Source organism: Pygocentrus nattereri, chromosome 30 (genome assembly GCF_015220715.1).
Source record: "Pygocentrus nattereri isolate fPygNat1 chromosome 30, fPygNat1.pri, whole genome shotgun sequence".
Lineage (NCBI taxonomy): Eukaryota > Metazoa > Chordata > Actinopteri > Characiformes > Serrasalmidae > Pygocentrus > Pygocentrus nattereri.
In genome coordinates this window covers 18,395,334-18,404,037 of record NC_051240.1, presented here as the reverse complement: position 1 = coordinate 18,404,037, position 8,704 = coordinate 18,395,334, and positions in this window count along the sequence as shown.

Below are 8,704 nucleotides of genomic sequence, written 5' to 3'. Positions count from 1 at the left end.
TGTAAATGTATAAGGTGGTGATACAACATAAATGTTAATATAAATATAAAACTAGCTAAAGATGCAACACACCGACTAGGTTTTACTGCGCAGCTGCCGTCTATTAAGAGATAGAGATAGTGTTCAGTAAAGCACACTCATTGAAATGAAAGCTTCAGCCTGTGTGGAACGGCTCCATGGAGCAGCTCTCCGTGAGTACTCTCTTTCAGTAGTTGGGTGGATCTGTGGGGATTATCCGCTCTGACCCACTTTAAGATGACCCCGTTCTAGTGCCTGACAGTAATCTGCGGCTGCAGGCCAAGAGTCAGTGCGCAGCCAAAAACAACAGACTCAGAATTTTACTAACTGTAAAATATTCTCAGTGGTTTGAATAATAATGTTGATGATGTGTTATGACACTAGGTGGCAGCATCTTCTCAAAATCCAGCTTAAACAGAAAGGTTGGCCTGGAGTTCTGCCAACAAGCACAGAGTGTTCAGCATTACAGCTGGAGACATCATTACGTATTGCTTGGAGTATGTTGGAGGGGCTTGAAACATGTCAGTGCTGCCTGCTGCTCGCACTTTTGTTTTTTTGTTTATTGTTTCGTTTATTTTGTTTATTGACAGTGCCGATGGAAAACGTCCAGTTAGCTGGCTTTCAGTGCTCAGTGTTCACACTGGACTGTCCTGAAACGCTTACAAAGATTCTTAAATGGTTTTTGGCCTGAACATCTGGCCGTAGGAAAGGCCTTTATTGAAATAGAACAACCCAAAATAAGAAAAATAATAATAAAATAAATAAATAAAAATTGGGGGATAGTGGATAGTGGTGAAGAATCCTCAGATATCTCTTCTTTTACTGTGATAAGTCCGTCCATTTGTTTATATAAAACTTTTCATAAGCTCTTTGTAATTATACAGACAATTCATGCAACACCATTGATCCAAAGGGAGGATGGCACGTGACCAAGGGAGTTGACTTTTGTCTTTTTCTGTGTTCATGCAGGAATAGCTTTCCCTTGCTTCTCCTCTCAAATCAAGCCCTGTCTAGGACCTTTACATCACAGACTGTCAAACAGATTTGACCTCTGGACAAATTCCAATCTCAGACTATACACTGCACTCCAGTCAGGCATAACATTATGACCACCTCCTTGTTTCTGCGCTCACTGTCCACTTTATCAGCTCCACTTACTGTATAGCTGCTCTCTGTAGTTCTACAGTTACAGACTGTAGTCCATCTGTTTCTCTGATACTCTGTTACCCTGTTCTTCAGTGGTCAGGACCCCCATGGACCCTCACAGAGCAGGTACTGTTTGGGTGGTGGATCATTCTCAGCACTGCAGTATTGCTGACGTGGTGGTGGTGTGTTAATGTGTGTTGTGCTGGTACGAGTGGATCAGACACAGCAGTGCTGCTGTGAGACGACAGCTCATCTGCTGCTGCACAGTTTGTGTTGGTCATCCTTTAGTCCTTCATCAGCGGTCACAGGGCACTGTTGGCAGGATATTTTCAGTTGTCGGACTATTCTCAGTCCAGCAGTGACACTGAGGCATTTAAAAAGAGTAGATCTGACTGGACTGAGAACAGTCCACCAACCAAAAATATCCAGCCAACAGTGTCCTGTGACCACTGATGAAGGACTAGAGGATGACCCAACACAAACTGTGCAGCAGCAGATGAGCTGTCGTCTCTGACTTTACATCTACAAGGTGGACCGACAAGGTAGGAGTGTCTAATAGAGTGGACAGTGAGTGGACAGTGTTTAAAAACTCCAGCAGCACTGCTGTGTCTGATCCACTCGTACCAGCACAACACACACTAACACACCACCACCACGTCAGTGTTACTGCAGTGCTGAGAATGACCCACCACCCAAACAGTACCTGCTCTGTGAGGGTCCATGGGGGTCCTGACCACTGAAGAACAGGGTAACAGAGTATCAGAGAAACAGATGGACTACAGTCTGTAACTGTAGAACTACAAAGTGCAGCTATACAGATCATTCCAACTCATCCCAAAGATATTGGATGGAGCTCCATCACTCCAGAGAACACAGTTCCTCAGCTCCACAGCCAGTGTTGGGGGGCTTCATACCTCTACAGCTGATGCTTGGCATTGTGCATGGTGACAGGCTCACATGTGGCTGCTCCAGAGCATCCCATTGGATTAGTAATGCTTTTCTATGGAGATTAAACAAGATGTGTGTTAGCAAATTAACTCTTGTGTTAGCAATGGGAAGTAATTCACTATTTAGAAGATGTGCCTGGATAGTTTTGGACCTGAAGTGTATGTATGCAAGATAGAAAATCACAAAACATATTGTCACAGTCCAAAAAAACAAGAAGTATCTCCAAAACAGTAACTTTACAGGAGAGGCCAAAAACCCTCATACCTTTTAATGTAAGGTAATGTAAAGATATTTTGCTCCAAGCGATTTTCGAGCATTTCTATTTGTCCATTTGTCTTAAAATTTTCACACAGTGTAAAGGACAGCTGATGTGTTGAAATGATACAGAAAAATAAAAATCACCAAAAAAATGGAGATGCATGCTTTTCTATGGAAAGCGAGGATATACTGAACTGGATTCATTCTGTGTTTCGAATTAAACCACAGGCAAGTTCAATAATTGAAATGAATATTTCAACATCTGAAGACGCTCATGTGGCCTCATTCCTTTGTGTTTAGTAATATGAAGATTTTCCACAAAAGGGACTAGCACTCAAGTGTTTTTCAATCACTGAAAGGGAGGAAACTGGCATACCCAAAGCATCTAGGCTCAAGGATTATTGGAAGGTTTCACAGCAAAACTGCAACACATGTCCAAGAAATCGCCATTTTTTTCTTGTCTAAATCATTTGAGCTCAGCTGCTGTCCTTTACATTAAATAAAAAAAATTGAATTATGAATGGACCAGGAAAACCATGCCAAGAATTATTGGAAAAAAAATCTCTTTATATTAACTTAAATTTAGGTTTTGCTCCTGTAATGTTACCATTTTTGGAGATATTTATATGCACGAAATCCACAAACGTTCTACATTTGTGATGTGTGTTTATAGATAGTGAGTTTATAGTTGGAGGTCGAACAATGTTCAGCGCTTTATTGTTTGTATAGATTTCATATGAACTGAAAAGAATGGTTTGGAGGATGATTTGGGCCCAGAGAAAAACTCTTATGTGGACATTACCTGGACTTTAACAAGGTGCTTTACACTTGCAATGTCCTTTACAAACATGGTTCTTAAAAGAACCATCCATTGAAAGGTTCTTTAGGGAACCAAAACTGTTCTTGTATGACATCACTCTAAAGAACCCTTTTTGGCACTGCAAGTATAACATTAAGCAGGTACGTAATCATTTCAGTTCATTGACCCAAGGCCAGCTTGAACAGCCAAGAAACCGCCCCACTAAGGGAGTGAAACAGTGAGGTCAAAGGAGCAGGAAAGGGACCTAGCAGGAGCTGGACAGAGGTGATTGTCCAGGCCTATAACGTTCAGCATTCAGAGAAAGCCATCACAGAGAGCAGTGGGCCTGGGCCCAGGCATTGTCCATTCATGGCTAACAGTTTTCATCTGAATATGGGGGTTGTTTACTGTCTCTGGAATAAATGCATGGAATGTACACCACAGTTTACCAAATAATGTCACTATGCTACCACCTCCCCTCAGCGGCCACAATCACATGACCCATAGCAGCTTCTTCCTCCTCAAGGGCCTCACTGTTACTGGCAAGAATCTGAAAGCCCTGAGCGACATAGAGGCTCTTATTATGGGACTCCTCAATGTGGCTCGGCCGGGGCGAACTGTGTCAGGCTCTTCACGGGGCCTGCTTAAAAAACAAAAAACATAGCATTTGATTAAGGGATGCAAAAAAAAGATCTTCCTCAATAGCGTGATGTCAGGAGATATATGTTAAGGCCTATTATTGTGGAATATCGAAACCCCGTATGCCTAAAAATGGTAATCTTATAGGAAAGATGTCCTTAACTTTAATGTACGCTGAATATTAGATTCTGGATCGATTCTGTTGGTCCATGCATCATGAAATGTTCACACAAGGTAAAGCTGGCATTTACAAAATATAAAAAAATCATGCTCTGAGGTGTTGCTATGACAGCAATGATATAGTGTAATGTAATGAATATGATCTGTGAGATGTTAATATGTGCAATTTCCAAAACACATACACACTCTCTCGCTCTGTCTCTCTTACCTCTCTCACTCTCACTCACAAACATGAAAGACTCCAAACGAAACTGCATAGTCAAATTGGCCATCTTGCTCGACTGACCTCCAAACTGACATCCCCTCACTGAAATTAAGTTATTTTACACTGATTCAATTAGGCCTGATTTTCACTTGGGACGCTAGCTGTGCTTTGGCAAAAGGCAGCCTGTTTGGACATATGTACCCAAAATGCATTATCTTTTATATTCTGTTTGCACATATAATCTAATTAAGTTTATTAGACTGCTTATTTTTAGTTGCTATGGACGTGTAGGTACAGAGTATTGCCTGTGATTTTCTTGGAAAACTGCAGGATATTGCACGTACATTATGCAATAAGTACAACTGGCTCTCAAACACCCAGTGTTTCTGTTTTTGTTGCAAGTTTTATTTCGAGTGCACATCTCTGCATGTTTTCTTCACACTTACATATATATCCATGTTTGTCCAGAACTCTTTTTTCCACTCAAAATCTGGTTTTCCTGATAACTGGGGAGTTTGGGATTTGTCATAATAATGAGTTTGGAAATTGACTTAAATTGAAATGGAAAAGATGTCATTTAAAAGGTATAATCTGTACATGAGCTGCTAACAAAACGAACAAAAATGTGTTTACATTTTTGAAAATTGCTGAGTGTGATTCTTCTTTTCACTTAAAAAATACTGTGGATGGACAATGACCACTGCAAACCCTTTGTAGCCTCTTTCTGCAGGTCCCCTGCTTAAAATCAGTATAATCAAATCAAATATTTTTTCCTGGAATGCTGTTATCAGGTTAATCAGGACACTGCTGGCTCTCTGTTTGTAAAATGTTGTGGCTCTGTTGAGCTGCTAGTGAGCAATAAGGGTTGCACGGGAGGAAGACAGCACACATCTCTCCACAAAGGCGGCTGCACCTGCAGTTTTCTTCCTGTCAAATAATCGTGTACAACTTTCTCAATGACAAATAGCAATTAAACACAAACATGTCTTTTGGGTCATTCTGCAGAAACGTCCACTTGTTTATCTATCCATAGGAGTCACTGGTCATACCGATCGTCATTGGTGTAACACGTAATAAAGGTAACACCGGTGACTTTTTAAATGAAAAATGTAAAAGAAAAAGTGCTACACGGCATCAAACCACCTTATCAATCATGGAGCATCCACTAAAATGTCATTTAATCCACTGGTGTTCTATTTTTCACAATTATGTAAGAATAAAGTGGGTCACACAAGTGACTTCAGCTAAAAGCTTGATACGAGTTCACGAGCTAAATGAGAAAATCTCGGACAACTGAAAAGACACAGTGGACCAACCGTGTGCTTTTCTTCAGAAAATAGGTCAAACGAAGTCAAGTGATGTCATCAGTGAGACCACAACTTTCATTATGTACTTTATAATAATTGTTTAGCATTTGTTCTCTTATGTCATTTATACCATATATTTCATTGTCATATATAGATTAGTCTAGTTAAAATTGCAGAAAAACAATCAAAATTGATTTATTTTAAAATATAAATAAGTTGTAACCCTAACATGTTTTTTAAGTGTAATATATCTGTACGCTAGGGACACAAAAGTGGACGTTTCCATCGAAGGACTCTTAGAAATGTTGATTTACTTGCTCACAAAGACCGAAGTCCTGTTGTAAATCACAAAACTGGAAGCATAAATTTCCATCAACATTGCAGAAAAACAAACATGCCTAGCTCGACTGAGGGACCTCCAAAACAGGTGGAATTTCAAAAGGATGAAGTTTTTTAGTTTAGTGTTTACAGTAGCCTAGTTCCCAAAGCCAGACTTCCGCGGTCATTTCATCGCCAAGAGTCACCTGCTTTGACAGGAAAGGGCCGTTTGACGGACATACAGAATAATGAACCGCAGATCTTTCAAAACAGGGCTATGAAACAGACCCACAGGAAACAAACAGATGTGTATTAGCAAACACGAGCTCTCACTCAAAAAAAGTCTTTGACAACCTTTAAAACGGTCGAGGACAAACTTTTTCAAATTCAGCTACTATATATATTCCAATCTCCAAAAGCCTCACGTGGTTATGGTGCACAGAGCATGCAACTGCATGGAAAAATGTGTTTCCCTTCAGGCTGCTAAACGGAAGTGTGTGCACACGGACACACAGTTACAAATAATAGACCTGACAAATAAGGGTATGCATGCAGGCTGTTTGACTGAGGCTAAGTAACTCAGCTTTAAACCAATCCTTTTTGTGCACTTCAAAATAATAATAAAAAATACATTTAAAAAAATGAAACAAACAAAGAAACAAACAAAAAAAAAACCAAAATAAAAAACTTATTTTTTCTAGCAATGGAATATATGAGGTCTTGCTTATAAGGACAATTTCTGGGGACACTTTTTAACTCAACAGTGCCTTTTCTTCCCCAGTGGACAAAACCAGTTCTATTTGCTAGCTTTGACAAGTGACTTGCAGTGGCCCCAATCACAACCCAAGTGTCCCCTCAGATATCTGACCATTGAGGGAGATATGGTCCCATAAATTGGAGAGGATCTGTGGTCCCATTCCTCTTCCACCCTGCTGTTTCAGGAGGACTTTCGGAGATTTGGCATTGGGATCTGACATGCATTCAGTCGGGCTTGTGCAGGTTCTCGAAGATTCCACTTGATAGCAACAAGACAGTGATGTAGCTGGAGGGCCTAAAGGACTTGCCAAGGTCAACATGAGGCAGAGCACATTTTATGAAAAACATACCAGAAGTGAGGGAGGAACGTCATAACACAAAGCCCCAAATATAAGACCTCATCAAGTCTGAGAAATAAAAAGAAAACACAGGCAGAGCTCTTCTTGTTTTGAACCATCCCACTGCTCAGCTCTCCTCTTCTAAAACTAAAACCCAGACAGGTTTCCGACCATCCACAGACCTCTGAAGTTGTTTTGTCATCCTGTAGTTGCCATCCTGCCCATTTTAGGATCTTTAGTACTAAGTTGGTCCAACTAGGTATAAGCATACATTTTCAATGGGACAAATTAAGGCTGTTTTGCATGCTATTGTGCTCTTAGGTAAACAAAAATGTTCCAAAGCACTTACCCAAAGCAATCCAAAAACTAGCAAACAATACCGAAACTACCAAACCTTACCAAGACAACTAACCCATACCAAAAACTACCAAACTAAACCAAAAGCGAACAAACTTTACCAAGAGAACCAAACCATACCAAAACTACCAAACCATACCAAAAACTACCAAACCATACCAAAACCTAACAAACTTCACCAAGAGAACCAAACCATACCAAAAACTACCAAACCATACCAAAACCTAACAAACTTCACCAAGAGAACCAAACCATACCAAAAACTACCAAACTTCACCAAGAGAACCAAACCATACCAAAAACTACCAAACTTTACCAAGAGAACCAAACCATACCAAAACTACCAAACCATACCAAAACCTAACAAACTTCACCAAGAGAACCAAACCATACCAAAAACTACCAAACCATACCAAAACCTAACAAACTTCACCAAGAGAACCAAACCATACCAAAAACTACCAAACTTCACCAAGAGAACCAAACCATACCAAAAACTACCAAACTTCACCAAGAGAACCTAACCATACCAAAAACTACCAAACTTTACCAAGAGAACCAAACCATATCAAAACTACCAAACCATACCAAAAACTACCAAACCATACCAAAACTACCAAACTTCACCAAGAGAACCAAACCATACCAAAAACTAACAAACTAAACCAAAGGCAAACAAACTTTACCAAGACAACTAACCCATACCAAAAACTAACAAACTAAACCAAAGGCAAACAAACTTTACCAAGAGAACCAAACCATACCAAAAACTACCAAAGCATACCAAACACTACCAAACTTTACCAAAAACTACCAAACTTTACCAAGAAAACTAACCCATACTAAAAACTACCAAACTATATCAAAAACTAACCAACCTTACCAAGAGAACCAAACCACACCAAAATTTACCAAACCATTCCAAAGACTAAAATGTTGCTTTTCTCTGGTTTAAGCAGACAGACAGAGTGTGTCTTACAACATAACCAGTTGTGCTGGAATTTACATGATTCAAATGTGCGTGTCGGTTCATACAAATGAAATATGTTGCACTAACTTAAATAAAACAATTTCACTTCTTTCACAAAGTCATTAAGTTGATGTAACACATTTCACGTACATGTGGAGCCAATGAACACATCTAAAGCGCCTTTGAAGCCCCTGGTAGAACTATTTTCTGCGTTCTTTTGAAGTGTTTAATGTATCACCGTTTCATTCCGCTCACATTTCAAACCGACTCCTTTTGTTCTGTGTTCAGTGTCTGTGCCGTTCTACTGTCTAGCATTCTTGTGTTGGGAAGCGTGGATTATGTGCTTTAAGTGTCTTAAATTCGAAATTAGTACCTGATCTATGCTCTACACACTGTTCTGTAGGTGGGGTTGGGAAATCAATCAAGTTAATTGAACCGATTCTTTTGAACTTTCCGCCTCAACAA